Consider the following 19,254-nt stretch of genomic DNA (forward strand, 5'->3'; position numbering starts at 1 on the left):
AAACCATAAAACTAATGGTAATGTATACCCACTATCAAGCCCTTCTCAGCGATTCAGATGAATCAAGGGTTTGATTCCCCAAGAAGACCAGTGGGGAATGTAAAAGCCTGTTAGCTCCCCAAACCCCAGCTCCTCCCACCCCCGTAGAGTCCGAGAAACAGTTTCAGAACAAGAAAGCACAGAGAGTCCCCAAGTTCCCCCAAACTCCCCTAGTTCCCAGTGAACAAACAATAGTAAAAACTTACTCAAGCTGTTTCTCAAGCTATAGTTCCTGGTGAACAAACAATATAGTTCCCAGTGAACAAAGGATAGTAGAAATTTACTCAAGCTGTGTTTCTCAAGCTGTAGCCCCACCCTGAGTTAACCGCAATATTCCACTTCTGTACTAGCTTGCTTGCCACACAGCACAAAAAATGTATAAAAATCAACCTGCACTCCACTTCGGGGCCGCCTGCCTTTGGGAGCAGTGGTCCCCTGCACAGGTGTAATAAAAATCACCATCTAATTTTACCAAAGTGGGGTCCGAGTCTATCTTTACAGGCTGTGACAGATACAACATTATAATTATGTATTTGATATGGATTAATGTCTTTCTCGTGGGATTAGGTTAATTCTTATGAGACTAGCTGAGTTCTCCCAAGAGCAGGTTGTTCTGAAGCAAGCCCAGACCCTCACACTTTCCCCTTTCTGAGCTGATTCCCCTCATGTCTCTGCCATATTATAACACAGTGAGAGGCCCTCGCCAGAAGTGGACCAGATATTTGGCCCTGGCTGAACCTTTGTATTTTGTTCCTTTCAAACACTCCTTTCAATCACCCCCATTGAATGTATCAGGTGTCCCTACCTGGACCCGACCTAATTCACAGTTTTACTGGAGAGATGTAGAATATACCTTGTATGTATCAAAGTTTCATAAGTCAGTTTAGTGGCAACAAAGCATATATGAGAACAGTGGTCATTTGACTGTTGGTAAAACTAAATATTAACTGTTACCCAATTGCAGAATTAACATTTTTTACTATAAAGTGCCAGTGGGCATGCCAGTTCTAGAGCCCAGGTTCAGGCTCAGTATCAGCCTTACCTGGAAGGATCCTATTGCAGCGCCTTGTAATTGTCAGCTATTATTACCAAGGGACTCTCTACTCATAGCCTCTGAGCATCAGTGGGAGCCACTGCACGAGAGACTTGTCCTGAGAGCACAGGGACCAGTGAGCCAGCACAAAGCTGCATGCCCCTGACATCCCAACACAGCTGTTCAATCTTCTCCAGGTTGTCAGTGACACATTTGGGACAAACACCAACCCTTTAGTTTCATGGGGTTCTGACAACGGAAAATGCCACAGGTAACTAAGAGCAGAACTTAATGATCCCAGCAAATTGGTCTGTTGGTGAAATCAGCCTCCATATGAGTGACAGGTCAGTATCCCTTCCTTGTCCGTGACAAGAAAATGCAAACTATCCTGGGCCACCAGGCAAAGCCACAGTGAGAGACCGGCTTCGTGAGAGACTCCAAAGTGGCCTCTCACGGGTACGTTACAGTTGGCACAAATAGTGTGTTTGTTTTTTTCAGCTAATTGCCAACATTCCACATTTGGGAAATTTTATATAAAATTAGGATCTTATGTTTTCATGGAAAAGAAATTCTCATGGCAGTACAACACTGTACACGGAGCAGAACCTGGGTAACCGCAATGGAAATATCAACAGTGAGATGATTCAAGGCTGCCCATCACCTAGCAAGACATTTGCTGACCCGCTGATGCCAGGCAGCTACGGAGACAGGTGTCAGAGAGCACACCCATAGGTCAGCCTGGGCTTCATCTAGCACACTACCTGTTGTTTCAAAATTGCTGAGGAATGTCTGTATCCTGCAGTATTACCTCTTCTCCTTTACCAGGGGAGACACCCATTCCATAGCCAGCAGGAGGGCAGGCCAGCTCTGAATGCAGAATACACAGGATGCAGAGTGAGAACCAGGCCCTCTCTGAGTGGCAACAAATGTACAAGCTACTAGGAGGTGTCTGCCCTCCAAACCTATCCTACTGACCTGGAAGGACAAGGCTGTGGTGGGACATGAGACTCAGCCCAGCAATGAGAGTGAGCAGTGACGTCAGCTTCCCAGGGAGGCAGGAGACAGGGGCTGTGTGCTCCTCCTTCCTTGGGGGCTGATGTAGCAACATGCTTCTGTTTCAGACAGGGCTGAGTCATTCAGTGACCTTCTCCTATCTTCCCCTAACCTCCCCCTTTGTCATCACCCAGTCCTTAAGTACACATGTGTGCAAATATACACGTGCACACTACATGACTTGCAGACAAATGCATGCTCCCCATCTCTGTGTGAGTGTGTGTGATTTGGGCGAGGGCCCAGAGAGGGAGACGTGACTTCTCTGGATTGCACTATACACACTGTCCCAGTGTTTTTAAAGGGAGTGAGCTTCGAAATTGAGAGCACCTTGCAAAGCATTTTACAGGCTTAGTTCTGCTTTTTCTTTGTGAAGAACAAGAAGATCCGGGGATACCCTCTTCTATTACATCACATCTAATGTTTTCTAATCCCAGAAAGACTGTGATTCCACAGAAGCTACAGGGACCCTGGACATTGCTGTTATCCCATCCCTTCCACAGGCTCATATGTCCATTCTCCAGCACCTGACCTTCGATGCTTGCCCTCAGACACTGGAGCTGTCCCATCCACGTGGAGAACCAAAAGTGTTGGGGGGTTACTTACCACATCCTGCATCCCAGGGCCCCCAGCTAGTAGCCAGTGGTATGGCAATGTGACTGTCTGGTGCCAAAGCACAATACTTGGTCTCTTCTCCACAAAGCAGGGCAGAGCCAGTGCAAGGACACTCCATCAGCATCTCTTTCAGAATCAGGCTGGGCGGGAGACATCAGATGAAACCACGCCCTTTCCTGGCCTCTGCCCTTCCTAGTACTGCTTCCCATTTCTAGGAAATCACAATAAATCTCCTGCACTTGGATGCTCAGCCTAGGACCTCTCCAGGAGAACATAACTTACGAGAAAAGAGATGTAAAAACATCCTGTGGCTTCAGACAGGTGGTGTTTGGTTGCACTTTGTAGCTTAGTGACCTGTTTTGCCCTGCAAACATATCTAAAACATTCTCCAAGGTGCACTGAGTCCCCATGTCATGGTCACTCTCTGAGGCCACATCCTCCTTCCTCCACCCACTATCACCACCATCACACAGCTGGGCAGCTCAGCCAGGCCACTGTGGACAAACAGCCCACTGGACACATTGCACTTTACCCCGGAGGGCCCTGTGGCCCAGCTCTGACACTCACACTTAAAAGTGGAAAATCAATATTATAACCATATACAGTGATGTCAGCAAGAAGTTGGATAGGAACAATGGTTCCACACTCTAACCCCACAGTCATCTCACAGTGACACACATCACAACCTGTTCACTCCCTAATGGTTTATTAAGGAGGGAGAGTTCAGCCCCCTGCCCTTTCTCCTTACTAAGCTCAGAAAAATATTCTATGAATCCCCATGACACATGTTAAATCAGGGCAATATTACCACTACTGCCATTAATTGTCTTTCCCAGGATCACACACTTTGTATTCATTTATGCTTATGAGCTATTTAAGAAAATTTGTATGCTTTTTAGAATTGGAAAAAGAGAAAAAGTAATGGATAATATGTGTCTTTATTTTGATCCTTATCAAAATAGGAGAGAGATCTGGAAGATAAACTTAATTTTCAGTGAGAATTAGAATAGCAATTGAGCTAGAACAGAAAAGTGGCAAAGGCTGAATTCATCTCTGTGAAACAGAGATCTTTCACCACTCTGCCCACCACCAAATATTTTTCACAATTTCACTATCCTAATAAAATTTTTCTTTAAAAAAATAAATTTAAATCAGCCATAAATAGTCCTTTAGGAAAAGGCAGCAAAGGGCTTCAAATCTGAGTCAGCATGAATTATATAAAGACTATAAATTATAAATGTTAATTATCACATGAATTACTTGACAAATATGAGTCATATTCCAATATGTCACTTTACCATGTAGGACAAACTAATTAAAAAACATGAACAAACAACTGGGAGGCACTGGAGGGTCGCAGTGGTGACAGGGAGACTAGAGGAAGGTTCTATAGTGACTATGACAACGGCTTCCCTGAGCACTGAACAGGACAGTGTGGGCTGGTGGAGTGGTCATGAGCAGTGTTGGAATCAGGAAGGCACAAGTCTGGTTCCTAGCTCCAGCACTGTGTTACCTCCCTCTGTGAGCCTCATTTACCAGATCTATAAAACAAACCCTGTGGGAGTGGGGTATGAAACAAAGGTTGTGTGTGTGTGTGTGTATATATACATATACGTAGTTAATTGCCTGACAACTAAGTTCCTGAACTTGCCACCTCATGCTTACATCAGCAGCACTTTACAAACAGCTTGGTAAGGTCTCATAATCTTAGCGTCTGACAGTTGTGTTTGTGTCAAAGTGTGGCAGTGTCCTGCTTAGTGGTGTTTATTATTGTTGTGTATTTTTTAGTGGCATCATAAGAATGTCAAAACTCAAACTAGAGCAATGAACAAACATTTAATTTCTTATTAAACTTGGCAAGAGTGGAAGTAAAATCAAGGACATGTTAGTCCAAGTTTATGGTGACAATGCCATGAAGAATATGGCAGTGTACAAATGGATTAAATGTTTTTCTAAGGGGAGTGAAAGCCTTACTGATGAAGTGAGATCAGGGCAGCCAATAACAAGCAGAAGTGACAAGAACATTGCAAAAATTCACAAAATTGTTCATCAGAATCACCAGCTGACTGTGAGAAGCACAGCAGACCAAGTAAACATCAATAGAAAAACAGGAAAACATTCAGTGAAAATCTTGCTCTGGCCAACAACTCATGGCTTTTGCATCATGACAATGCACCAGCTCTCTCAAGGTCTGTGAGAGAGATTTTAGCCAGTAAACAAATAAGTGTAGTGGAACACCCTCCCTCCTCACCTGATCTGGCCCCCAATTACTTTTATCTTTACCTGAAGATAAAGGGAATAGTGAAAGGAAGACATTTTGATAACATTCAGAAAATCAAAGGCAATACAATGACAGCTCTGATGGCCATTCCAGAAAAAGAGTTCCACAATTGCTTGGAAGGGTGGACTAGGTGCTGGCGTCTCAGAGGTGACCTTAGTGATAGTCAGCAATGAGCAGTGTATCACTTTTTCTAGGATGAGTGTGAGAACTTAATTGTCTGACTTCGTATACATTTTGTCAAAACTCAGTGAACATAGATGTAAGATATGTGCATTACATTTTAAGTAAACTTTATATTACAAGGAAAAATTTTAAACAAATACATACTGAACTCAGAAGCTAATGGTATGCATGGCAAGGTATTTAGAGGGGATACATACCGTTCTGTAAGTTACTTAGAAAAGCACCAAAATAAGGTGGATTAATGGATTGAGGAAAGGGAAGAACTGATGTATGACTATACATAAAACAAATACAGTAAAATGTTAATGGAGACTCTAGATCAGGGGTCCTCAAACTGCGGCCTGCAGGCCACATGAGGCGGTGTGATTGTATTTGTTCCCATTTTGTTTTTTTAGTTCAAAATAAGATATGTGCAGTGTGCATAGGAATTTCTTCATAGTTTGTTTGTTTTTTTAACTATAGTCTGGCCCTCCAAAGGTCTGAGGGACAGTGAATTGGCCCCCTGTTTAAAAAGTTTGAGGACGCCTGCTCTAGATGGTGAATATACAGGTGTTCTATGTAAAATTCTGTCAACTTGCTGTTTGAAACTGTTTATGATTAAAGTGTTGAAGAAGTAGTCTATGTATAAGAATAAGATAAAAACATAGGTACATGAAAGGATGGTCTTTGCAAAACCATAAAAGGAAACAAATTGATAGAGATGACATCATAATTCTTCAACTTTTATATTGGCAAAATGGCCCTCCCCACACACACACATGCACCAAATGAGAGGGTAAATAACACACTGTGGAAAATATTTACAATGTATTGGATAGCTGAGTTGTTAAAATTGAATTCTCACAACTCAAAATGAAAATGATTTATTTACAACAATAGGAAAATGGGCAAAAGTCATGAACAGGCAATTTACCAAAAAAAGATAAAAATTAATAACCTATTACAAACTAAATGTGCAGCATCACTGCTAATGAAATAGATTCCAACTAAAATGTCAATAAGATGCCACCTTTGCCTACTTACTTGGCAAGGAAATTTTAAATGATCATGCCCAGTTTGGCATGGATATGAGGTAGACTTAACTGGCCAGACCACATGAGTTGAAATCCTAGCTCCTTCTCTTAACAAGCTGAGTGTCTTCAGGCAACGTACTTAATGTCTGAATGTCCTCATCTATAATATTGGGAAAATAATAGCATCTAACAAGTTAACACAATACACTTCCCTTTTTGTGAGATAAAGTATCACTCTGTCACCTCTGGGTAGAGTGCAGTGGCATCATCCCAGCTCACAGTAACCTCAGACTCCTGGGCTCAAGTGATCCTCCTGCCTGAGCCTCTCCAAGAGCTGGGACTGCAGTCATCTGCTACAACACCCAGCTAGTTTTTCTATTTTTAGTAGAGACGGGGTCTCGCTCTTGCTCAGGCTAGTCTCCAATTCCTGAGCTCAAGAAATCCTGTCTCAAGATAACGGGCGTGAGCCACCACACCCTCAACCAATGCAATGCATTTCAACAGTGGGCACAAGAATAGGGCAATTGCCCAAACTCTCCACCCCATTCCCCTTAAAAGGAAGTCAGTCTGTAGATGATTAATGGGCAGTTCAGAGCACGGTACTGACCGCGTCTTAATCTTGAACTCAGTCACTATGGGAGAGACTCTGCCGTGGTGAAAATAATACCTCAGGTATTCTTCAGATAAATGTATAGCTACCGCTCATATCAAGATCAGCTGGTTTTCTAGAGAGCTTACAGCCAACTCATCTTTTAAGGAGTCTAAATGTAAAACTGCTTCATTAACTTATTTATTTTTTTTTTTGCAGTTTTTGGCCGGGGCTGGGTTTGAACCCATCACCTCCAGCAATGGGGCCAGTGCCCAAGCATTATCATTATTATTCTCCCCAGAAATAAAACATTTACTAGAGCTGGCAGAAAGGAATGCACATCATGCACATACCTTTGCCAAGTCACGTTCAAATTTTTGTTTCTTTTGCTTTAACAGGCAAAATGGAACAGAGATAATCAAAATAATTTCAGCCAGTTTTTTTTTCCCCCTACCACTGTGGCAAGTTAAAAAATATACAATGAGAGAAAAGGAGAAGACATTTTAAAAGCTGAGTTTTTTTAAGTTCTAAATTTAGAACCTCTCAGAGGCAGAGCAGTACTGGGCCTGGTTCCAGGATCACCTTTTCCCCTCAGTCTTCACAGCTCTGGAATGTGGATGCCCAAATCCAATGGCTGCTTCTTCCTACATGGCTGGGGCTGGATATAAACACCTGGCTGGGGGCCTGAGCATCTACTCCTACTTAGAATCACAGATACCTTCTCCCTTTCCAGCAAATGCCTGGACATTTTAAAACACTGCTTTCAATGTCCCACTTTTTCTATCCTTCAATGACAACTATTTTGTCACTTTTGATTTTAAAGACTGTCCCCTCCAATTAGAAAACATCCATCTAACACCTGATTCACGGCCCCAGGCCTCATCATAGACTAGACTAGGGGCTCACTGGGCTTCCAGCAACGAGGGGGCTGCGGGCTGCCTCTGAGAGTTCCCCTCCCGCTCCCATCTAAGCACAGCTCTTCTAGGCTGGTGTAAGAGATGAACAGAAGGGGAAGAATCTTCTTACACAAGGACGGCCAGGTGAAGGTGGAAGTTGTCACTTGGTACTATGTGAGGCTGGTGGGAGGCTTGCAGGGCTTCTCTGAGTGGCGTTCCTTTTCCTTCCAGGTCCCTGCACCTGCGCCTCCTTATAACTCCTCCCTCCATTATTCTGTATCTCTCTGGGAAGCCAAGAGGACTCAGCCTCTCCCCCTGACACCCTGCCAGTGCCAGGAGCTGACTGGGGCAGAGGGTGGTACTGCCACCTTCCCCGCATCACACCCCTTTGCCTGGCTCAGGTTGCTCCTGGAGCCTATCTGGACCATAAGCAGCCACAGTCCTTCTGTTCAAGCCCTCGCCCCAGCGTCCTAGCAACTCCCAAGGAGCTCCTTGCCTCTCTCCTAGCAAACAAACTCACTGTACGTTGAGTGAGACACCACAGGCCTGTCTGCCTTCTAGAAGGCACCCTCAGTCACCACCAGTGAGTCTCCAGGAGTCCCTTCACCTCACTTGGCTCCAAGGAGTCAGGTACTCTGTCAGGAGGCAGAGAAGGTTCCTTGGCAGATTCTGCAGCTCCTTAGCTAGCTGTCTGGGGGAGGTGGAGGTGGTCCAGCCTCCAGCCAGTCAAAGGCTCGCAGGATAATTAGCTCTATTTGTTTTGAGCTTTAGGCCTTAATTATACATCAGAACACTATGAAAAGTCCCATTTTATACTACATGTGGCATGTATATTTCTTCCAGAACTGTGATAAAAGCATACAGACAGGCAGCATACATTCTGCACCTCAGCATGCTGTAGGAGGTGGGTTAGCTTTGTGCTTACTGCAAGGAAGGGTGAGCTGTGCTATTCTTAACTTTGAGCGGAGTGAAGGCACTGAATCAGACCCTTACGCCTACCACCCCAGCTGGCTGCACTTGCTGCATTTGTGTTACCCTCCGATTAAAAGGTCACCATCACGTAGGAAATTAAATGCAGTCAGCTATGGCCTCAAAGGAGGGGAGGGGGCCTTCGCTTGGTCTGACCATTAGATAGAAGACACCCAAGTTTATCTTGGTGACTTTGAGGGGAATTGAAGATGAAAGCAGATAAGTTAGAAATGAGCAGTAACCATAAATCTGAGGCTTCAGACATCATCAAACATAAGTGGGTAATTTTCCCCACGTAGCACAATTGTTAACCTTTTTCAGTACGAAAGCCTCTTGTATTTTTCCTTTCTTTTACTCTTGTATTTTAGTGTGTTTTATTGGGATTAAATATTTCCAGAGCAATCTTATTTATAGTCCTAAACAGAGTATACTGATTACCTTTCATGCTCCTTAATTATTCAAGGTCACCATTACAAATCCAACTTGTTGTTTAAGGATTAACAGTGGCATACTCAAAATTCATTTGACTTGAGCAGGCTCTTTGGCCCCCACACTCCACAATCCCCAAATTCACTCTTTTTTTTTTATACTGCACTTTATCAAATGTTTATTTCTGTCTATCAAGATTACTGTGTGATTTTTTCCCCATTTTTTTCTGTTCTTACAATGAAGTAAATTTATACCATGAATTAATTAAAATATGAATGGTAAACCACACTTGCCCAAATACTCTTGAATTGTTTGTTAAGGACTTTTCTAAAATTTCCCTGTGAGTGGCCAGGTGACTCCTGCACAGCTGCCCACAGTCCATGGAGTCTTTATAATTCTATGCTTGTGGTCTTTGAGCCTAAAAACAGTTAACCTGGTTCACTGGAACTGCATGGAGGCTACGTGCAATGAGTCTTGCAAGTGAGTCTCAGAAGGTCACCGAGAAACCAAGAGCACAGTCTTCAGGATGTGTGGCATCAAGGTTTGCTGCACGGGGACCGTCGATGGTCATTTCATGGTTCTTGGCCGTGTTTGGGATCAGAGAGGTTACCAGATGCCTGAATTCCAAGTACGTAGTCATTTCTCAGTAGAAATTTAGAGGCGGCATCTCGATCACTGTGTCATCATTGTTTCAATAAAGGTCTACCAAGGGATGAAAATAGTTGGGACATCTTTGAAAAATGCCTTAATGTTACCAAGGAGTCAGGTACTTACTCACCTGGCCCACATCTTGAAATTAATTCATAATGCTATTTCTACTATGTGGGCTGTCCCTGGAGCCACACTTTAAAGGATGCTATTTCCAGCAAAAGCTCAGTCATTCAGGCAGTATCCTGGGGTTTTCAGTTCAAAGAAATCAAATTAGTGCAGCTGGGCTGACTACCAAAAGCCATTAGACGTCTTCAGCTCCCGTTTTAACAGCTCCCTCCTCTCCTGCACCCCTCCTGCCTCAGAGCAGCAAATGCTCTGCGTGAGAGCCTTCTTCTCTAAACTGCTTTTGGTACAAGCTGCAGGCAGGCAAGTGTGTAGTTAGAAGCTCATCCAGAACCAAAGTTAGGTGACAACATTGATCTTGGCTGCAAAAGGCACAAGGAGAGACCTACTTTGGCACAGGCCTTTTCTTCTGACCCACATGGATGATACTCACTTACCCTTGATAACTTCATTTCAGTGTTAAATGTGGATCTCAAAATAATAAAAAGTGATCACTAGAGTTTTTATCAATTATATGTTGGAATCCTAACACCCAGTATGTCAGGATGTGACTGTTCAGAGACAGGGTCTTTAAAGAGGTGGTTAAGTCAAAATAAGGTAATTAGGGTGGACTCTAATTCAATAGACTGGTGTCCTTAGTAGATAAGGAGATTGGGACAGACAGAGAGGGAGGTCACTACATGTTGAGAGAGGAGCATGAGGAGAAACCAGACCTGCTGGCACCGTGGCCTGGGCTTCCAGCCTCCACAACTGGGGGAACACACTTAATTGCCTTCCTCACTCTGAACAAGTTTCTCCTCTTCTAGATCTGATGAGCTCTTTCGAATTCCAGGTTTTGTGTCCCTGCTAACATCCTCCCTCTCCAGGTCAGCTAACTAGCCTCCCCCCACCTCCTGCAACCGTGTATCTTTCAACTAAAAGTGGAGCCTTTCCTGCAGGACTGACATACAGGCAGGTGCTGCTTTTCAACCCTTTGTGTTTATCTCCTTTACTGGCTTTGACTTGGTCTACCGAGAACTAATCAGCCATGAGTACAGAGTCCTTCTTTACTTACACAAGAGAAAAAAACATGCACTAAAATGTAATTTCTGAAGAATATAAACAAGAGAACCCCAACTTGAGGACAAAGTGTTTTCAATTATATATGAAACCAAAGGAGCTTTGCATCCAGGGTGAAGTTGTGGCCCTGGAGTATAAATCATCACCCTGCGAGGCTGTGGGGCCATCAGTATGGACATGCTTTGAAGGAGTTCTCAGCTCTGAGCAGACATTCCTGTTTGGAGAATTCTAAGAGATCTCATTCACAAACAGCCTGAGGTAATCAGGGTGTGGTAGGGCACGTTTCTTGGTATTTCAAAAAACATGCACATATCTGCCAGTTTGAGGATGGGTCTTTAGTGAGGGAGAGAGAGAGAGGGAGGAGAGAGAAAGAGATCATGAGACAGAGATTGAGAGATGAATGGCGAAAAATGGCATTCGTTTAGTTTTTGCTCCTAACTATTAGGTACAAACCTTCAGGACCCAGTGTTTCCTTTGCAAACAAAAATTGTGTTTGGCTGCAGCTAAGGGCATCATATAAAGACCCTGGAAAAACAACTCAAATCGTTACATTGCAGAATTAATGTTAACTTTAACTATGGCACCACCATGAGAAAGCTTAATAAGCTGCTTGGTACGACGATGGGTTATTTTCATGAAATTATGGTTATAGCGTCTATTGACAAGATCTTAAAGACAGTCAGAATGAAATTAATGATGATTACATCTCCAAAGTATGTTTTCATTGCAGTGAAGTTGATATGACCCCTTAATCTAGGCAACGATATTTAGATGTCAAGGTGAGCAGGATTCCATCTATATGTACCCATCGTCTGCTCCCCAAATGCACCCTAGGTCTCCCTTCTATTCTTTCTCACAGATAATACTCATTTGTTGACCTTGTTGAGTTCCTCAAGCGACAAATACCATACTTGAAAATTTACACAGGATTGTGAGTTATTACGAAGAGTGCCTTGTTATTTACCATTGTAAATTAATTTTAATTTTTCAATTTACATTTTGCAACACAAAAAACCTGATTAAAACAGTGCTATGGCAATGTAATGTTTAGTACCAGGGACAGTTAACAAGCACAGGAAATTGGCTGAGATGACATCAGAGTTACTGGATACCTATTGTTAGTCAGCTACGACAAGGAATCTCTTCAAAAATATGTAAAATGGAAGCACACCCTCAAGAAACCACAGTGGGTCCCCTCTTTCTCTATCTGAATATCCCATGAGGGCTTCACATTCAGCATTGTTCAAAGTGAATTACTTTCCCTTCATGTTAAAACCTGCTGGCTCTGCCTAAATTCTTGACCTCAGTTAACAAGGAAGATCTTCAATCAAATCAGAAATCCCTGGACACCATGGACTCTTCTCCTCCTGCCCCCAGCCCACCCTCCCTGTCCTGCAGTTCAACTTCCTCATTTCCTCTTGAGTCTACCCCACCTTTCAGCTGCGGCCACTGCCTTCCCTCAGGTCTACACCATTACTTGCCCAGAGAGGGCCAAGAGTCTGCCTAGGGAGTGCCAAGCCATGTCAGCTGCTCAAATGCCTTTAGGAATGAGGCAGCTATTAAAGCAACAAAGACAACAGCCAAGAACACAGTAGTACTAGTTAGACCAGAGAACTCCCTGCCCAGGGTCTCACACACTAGAAGCCATACTCCATAACATTAATGGAGGAAACTTTTGAAAATAAAAATTGAATATATCATTTCTTTGCTTAGATCTTTCAATGGCTACCTACTATCTTAAAGATACAGCTTGAATTTCTTACCATTCTAATCACTTCACCCCTGCCTAAACCAGATGATTCCATTTTCTTTTCAAACTGTGCCCTCTCCCATGTCTAAATATTTGCACATTCTACTTCCATTTTCTAGAATACTCTTTCCCATTCCCTATCTCTAATCCTAAACTTTCTACCTAAACACTTTTAAGCCTACAATATTGCCACCAGCCCAAGCCAGTATTTTTTGAATGAGTTAGTTGTTTCTTCCCATCAGCAGCCCTGACATTTGGTACAAATCCCCATTGTAAGCTGTTAATAAACAGCTAATAAACAGATTACAATGTGCACATTCTGTGTGCTGGGTGCTGGGGATACAGTGGCAAATAAGAAAGGTGAGGTCAATGTCATCATGGAACTAATAGTCTAATGAGGAGAAACAGTTAATAACTAAGCAAAAAGAGCAGTATCTGTGGTGATTCAGAACAGAAATCCAACTGAGATAGAATGAGGGGAGAACAGAGGAGACAGGGGACATAGTGTATTTTGAGGGTTTTGGTTATTTTCATGTCTGTCTTGTCCTCCAGACTGTGACTTACAAAACAGCAATGATATCTTATTTATTGATGTAAGTGAAGGCACAGTACAGTATCTGGCTGTAAATGTTGGATGAAGCAATAAATGTTGGATGTAAGAAAAGGATGGAAGGGAGGGAGGAAGTGAAGGGCAGAGAGAGAGGGAGGGAAGGAGGGAAGGGGAGAGAGACAGGGAAGGAGGGAAGGAGGGAGGGAAGAAATGAGTAGATGGAGCTCATGCTTAGCTTCTGCCACACCAGCTTTTGGGTAACAGTAAAGAAGGCAGAAAGGCTAAAGTTAGCACATCATATATTCTTTTTTTTTTTTTTTTGGTTTTTTTTTGGCTGGGGCTGGGTTTGAACCCACCACCTCCGGCATATGGGACCGGCGCCCTACTCCTTGAGCCACAGGCGCCGCCCAGCACATCATATATTCTAACCGTGATGGATAGAAATCTAACTTGTTTTTATACATTGAAGGTCAAAGGGAACTACAGTCCAAAGGTGGGAGTTCAGGGGTAGTTAAGAATTTTATAGATTTTACTGAGTCAGATCCAGAGCTGGCACATGTAAATTGTAGACATGCTACTTAGGAAAATTAAGAACCCAAAGTGCTGGTTATAATCTTGGAGAGACTAAATCAACAGAAAAATGAAGCTAAGCAAAAGTAATATTAATTTCAGTCATTTATGTGAACTGCTGACCATTTATGTTTATTTACCTCGTAACACAATGATAAATTTTATTTATATAACATTACATTTCAAAGGTTACCTTTGTTTATGACCTTAACAGCTAATATTTATGTAGTTACTGCTATGTTTTTTTAAATTTCAGAATATTACAGGGGTACACATGTTCTGGTTATATAGTTTGCTTTAGCATATTTTAAGTCAAAATAATATTTTTGCCCCTCACCAAGGAGGCATGCAATGTGCTAGTTGGATGGGAATTTACTGATCCCATTCTCCCCCCAATTTTCTTGAATTTTACTGAGTTTTGATTCCATATGAGCACAAAAGTGCTGATCAACTAGTTCCAATTAAGTATTGAGTACATGTGGTATTTATTTGTTATTCCATCCTAGGATACTTCACTTAGGAGAATGATCCCCAAATCCATCCAGTTTGTTACAAAAGATACTACTCACCATCTTTTTTGTGGCTGAATAGTATTCCATGGTATACATAGGCCACATTTTATTGATCCTTCCACTGACAGGCACTCATGTTGTTTCCACATCTTTGCAATTATGAATTGTGTTACTACAAAAATTTGACTGCAAGTGTCTTTTTTACAAAACGTAGTGGCTGCCATATTAGAAACATTCAGCTGGGTTCTGTGACGGGCTTTGCAAAAGTTCAGAGAACAGGCCACTTCTTCTAAGAAGTTATACTCTAACAGGTGAAACATGTCAAATGTGATGGATTTTTTATGAGATAAACAAGGACATGTGAATAGAGGTCCTTACAAAGGAGGTCCCAATGGATATTGGTTTGGAAGGGTGTGATAGGATTGGGCTAGATCAAGAGAGTGAGAGGAAAGCACGTTATAGAGTGAACAAAGTTCTCGTGCGGAACACTGGGTTACATGTCCAGGAAACTGAAGAATACAGTCTGACAGAAAAGTGTAGTGTGCAAAGGGCTGAAATAGGAGGAAAGACTGTAAAACTAGACTGGGATGAGATCATGATGGCCCAGTAAAGAATTTACATCTTACGCATTTCCTTAGAAATTCCCAGAAAAGGCCCAACAGACTACATTTGGAATTATTCTTATTCTTGATCAAACCTTTAGGACAAGAAAGCTCCATCATGGAACAGGTCATACCTAGTAAATCCTTTCAGTTTTTACTAAGTAACTACCATCTGGTCCTTTGGTCTCCAACATCAAATTATAACAAACTTGTACTACATATGGACGATAGAACCACTTAAAACTTCTCACACGTTTATTGCCTGTATCTGGTTGTCTACCAATTTTTAATTTATTATCACTTTACCTTAAAGAAAATATTTTGAGACCGATTCTCACTATTGTTTGGAAAATGAGGTTTGTTTAATTAATTTATCAATAATTTATTTCTCTTCACTGCTTAAATGGACAAGTTCCCTGCTCTGAGTAGTCAAATTCCATTCACTACTCATTTCAGGAGATTCCCTAACATCCCCACCTGGTGAATGACCAGAGTTTCTCTTTGCTCAGACCTGAACACCAGCAAGGAGATTACAATTTGACAGAGAAATCTTCACTTACAATTTGAAAACTAAGTAACTGTATTATGTATTATGCTGGAGTTACTCATTTTTCATATTATTTGTGTGCTAATCTCTGCCTACAGGTGGCGCCAGTGTTCTAGGAAGTCACTGAAATGCAGCTAGGTCTATTGAGATAAATGCTCAATACACAAAGTACCACACGCCAGTCTTGCTAAGTACCTGAGTACTGTAAACATGACAAAAATAAGAAAATCTTGTATGTTTCATTATTGCAAAGACAATTTTATTAATTAAAGATTTTTTTCAACAACGAATATAGGAATCAGTTCTGCTTCTCCAAGACCAGACCATTCACAAGAAATAAACACAGGTGGTTCTACAGCACTTTATTTTCTATTATTTTCCCCCCAACACATTTTTCTCAATCTGTGTAGTCTCTATTTGCCCACTCAGCAGAGTTGCTTAGAATCCCAATCAGAATCTGAGCACAGACCAGACATAAATCTTTTCCCAAGAACTTTAACTGGAATATTTATGATGTTTGGGCTCAGAGTTAAACTTCAGAAATGAAGAACTCAACTTCTTCACTTTTTACAATCTTGTTTTAAAACTATAGATTATAAAAGATTTAAAAGAGTAAACAAACTAAAGATGTAACATTCAAGTATTTATAACAAAGGGGAATAGCATGTAATCACTTTCAAGGTCAAGAAATACAACATTGAGAGCACCAAAGAAGATCTCTGTACGCTCTCTCCAAACCCTCCCTTCTAGCTCCATTCCACATCATTGGTTTTCTTTATAGTTTGGCCACCAAAGAATGCATCTCTAAACTCTATTAACTAGTTTTACCTCATTGTAAAACTTTATATAAATGAGATCACCTAGCATTTTTTGTGTGCCTTGCTTTTTTTCATTCTAGGCTCATATAAACATTTTAACGTAGATCTAATGTATTCATTTCCATTGCAGAATAGTATTCCATTGTATTAATATGTCATAGTAAATTATCCATTTTAGTGTTAATAAAAATTTTTTTTCTATTCTCAACCAAAACTTTTTAATTGTAACTATCAAAAATAGTTGGGAGTTCAATAGGGATTTCACAAAATCTATCAATCAGTTTGGGGAAAATTTACATCTTTACATTATTGAATTTTCTAATCTATGAACATAGTATATCTCTCCATTTATTTCTGCCTTGTTTGATTTCAACAATATTTTATAGTTTTCTGGTATAGAGGTCTTAAGCATAATTTGTTAGTTTTATTCTTAGCTATTTGATTTTTTATGCTAGTGCACACAGTATTTATTTTTCCCACTTATTACTGATATATGGGTCATTATGAAAGTTTTGAGATACACAAAAATCAAGAAACAAAATCTTCATGGACAGAAACAAATGAGGCCTTCCTAGCAAAACTGATAAGCCAAGAAAATTGAAACTTCCATAGGTGAATCAGAAAGGACGCTGTTGACTGTATTTCTTGGAGGTGAAATAATGGACCATAACACGGTCTGTCTCAAAACTTTCATTGAGACCCACAGATACAGAATTGTAAATACCTAATTATATATTTCCAATATAGCAGCCTTCATAAATTCTCATATTAATTTAAAAGTCCTTTGTAGATTCTTTTGGATTTTCTAGGTACAAAATAATTTCATGTAGAAATAGTGAAAATTTATTTTTTCCTTTTACAATTCTTGTAGTTTTCATTTTCTTTTCTTTTTTCATTGCACTGGCTAGGACCTCTACAACAATGTGAGTAGAAATGGTAATAGAGACATCCTTACTTAACCCTCAGTCTCAGGATAGAGAGAAAGCTTTAAACTTTTCACTATTTCTATGATGCTTGCTGTAGGTATTTTTGTGTAAAGTATTAAACAGATTATGAAAGTTGCAGTTCCCTTTTTTTTGAAAGGATGTCACTCTGTCGCTGAGGCTAAAGTATATCATAGCTCACTATAATCCTCCACCTCAAACTCCTGAGTAGCTAGGACCATATAGGCAGGTGTCACTACACCGAGCTAATTTTTAAATTTTTGTGGAGATAGAGTCTTGCTATGTTATTCAAACTGGTCTCAAACTCCTGGCCTCCCGTGATCCTCCTGCATCCACTTCCCAAAGTGGTAGGATTATAGGCCTGATCTACCATGCCTGACCTCATTTCCTATTTCCCTAAGTGGGCAGTGCCTGTGGCTCAAAGGAGTAGGGTGCCGGTCCCATATACCAGAGGTGGTGGGTTCAAACCCAGCCCTGGCCAAAAACTGTTAAAAAAAAAATTATGAGCAGATATTGAATTTGATCAAATAAACTGAATTGGTAGGCAAAATATTTCTCTTAGTACTTCCACACTATCAAAAATATAAAGCTTAAGACTACTTTACCAAAGTTTTAGCAAACCTTTAAGAAGTGGGCACTGCCTGTCTTATACAAGGTCCTCAGGAAACTAGATGCTAATGGTTTCTGCATCTGTGTTCATTAACGATATTGGACCATAGTTTTCTTTTTCTGTTATGTCTTTGGGGTATCAGGGTGATTGAGGCCTCAGAGAATGAGTTTGGGAGTATTCCCTCTTCCTTGATATTTTTGGAATAGTTTAAGTAGGATTGATATTAATTCTTTGAAAGCTTGGTAGAATTGAAGCAGTAAAGCCATTGGGTCCTGGGCTTTTCTTTGATAGACTTTTTATTACTTCTTCTATCTCATCATTTGTTATTTGTTTATTCAAGTTTTGGATTTATTTATGGTTCAATGTTGAAAAGTTTTATTTGTGTAGGAATTGATCCATTTCTTCTAGGTTTTCCAATTTACTGGTGTGTAGTTTGATCATAGTAGTTTCTAATGATCCTTTGGGTTTCTTCAGTGTCTGTCGTAATGTCTCCTTTCTTTATTTCTGATTTTATTTACTTGAATATTCTTTCTTTTTTTCTTAGTTTGGCTAAACATAAGAAACACTTGTTTCATTAATCATTTTTTTGCTTTTTTGGTTCAATTTCATTTATTTGTTTTCTGATCTTTTTTATTTCTTTTCTTCTATTAATTGTGGGTTTGATTTTCTCTTGTTTTTGAGATGCATCATTAAGTTGTTGAAACTTTTCTACTTTTTTCATGTCAGCACTTATTGTTATAAACTTTCCTCTTATTATTGCTTTTGCTGTATCATATAGGATTTGATATGTTGTGTTTTCATTTTTATTCATTTCAAGAAATTTTTGAAATTCCGTCTTAATCTCTTCACTGACCCACTGGTCATTCAGAAGCATATTGTTTAATTTCCATGTGTTTGTATACTTTCAAATATTCCTCTTGTTATTGAGTCCCAGTTTTATTTCATTGTGGCCAGAGAAAATATTTAGCATGGTTTCCATTTTTGTTATTTGTTAACATTTATTTTGTGGACTAACAAATAGTCTATCTTTGAGAATGATCCATGAGCTGAGGAATGAATTCAGCAGCTGTTGGATGAAATGTTCAATAAATATCTATTAGGTCCATTTGGTCTATTGTTCAGATTAAGTTCAATGTTTCTTTGTTGATTCTCTATCTGGGTGATCTATCCAATGCTGAAAGTGAACATTAAGGTTTCCAATGATTATTGTATTGGAGCTTATCTCTCTTTATCTCTGATAATATCTGGGTGCTCTTGTGTTATATGCATATATATTTACAATTGTTAATCCTCTTGCTGAATTGACTCCTTTACCCTTAAACAATGACCTTCTTTGTTTCTTTTTACAGTTTTTGTCTTGAAATGTATTTTATTTGATAGACATAGTTACTCCTTCCTTTTTGTTGGGGGGGTATTTCCAT

General features: G+C 40.5%; 1 protein-coding gene and 1 long non-coding RNA gene across 4 annotated transcripts in view; both read right to left on the reverse strand.

The window, feature by feature from the left end:
* The window catches only part of LOC128594633 (uncharacterized), a 29,482-nt gene extending 26,616 nt beyond the window's left edge, over positions 1 to 2,866 (reverse strand). The window contains exons 1-2 of one of the 3 annotated variants that reach the window (XR_008382617.1): positions 2,729 to 2,806; positions 1,834 to 1,939 (exon numbers count right to left, since the gene is read on the reverse strand). This is a non-coding gene — a long non-coding RNA (uncharacterized LOC128594633). Of the gene's footprint in view, positions 1 to 1,833; positions 1,940 to 2,728 lie in introns of all 3 variants that reach the window. The other 2 variants (XR_008382618.1, XR_008382616.1) reach the window with 2 other exon arrangements.
* Positions 1 to 19,254, reverse strand: part of SLC35F4 (solute carrier family 35 member F4) — a 286,744-nt gene that overhangs the window by 98,222 nt on the left and 169,268 nt on the right. The gene's annotated exons all lie outside the window — the stretch shown is intronic.

The sequence above is a fragment of the Nycticebus coucang genome, chromosome 9, assembly GCF_027406575.1.
Source record: "Nycticebus coucang isolate mNycCou1 chromosome 9, mNycCou1.pri, whole genome shotgun sequence".
NCBI classification, from domain to species: domain Eukaryota; kingdom Metazoa; phylum Chordata; class Mammalia; order Primates; family Lorisidae; genus Nycticebus; species Nycticebus coucang.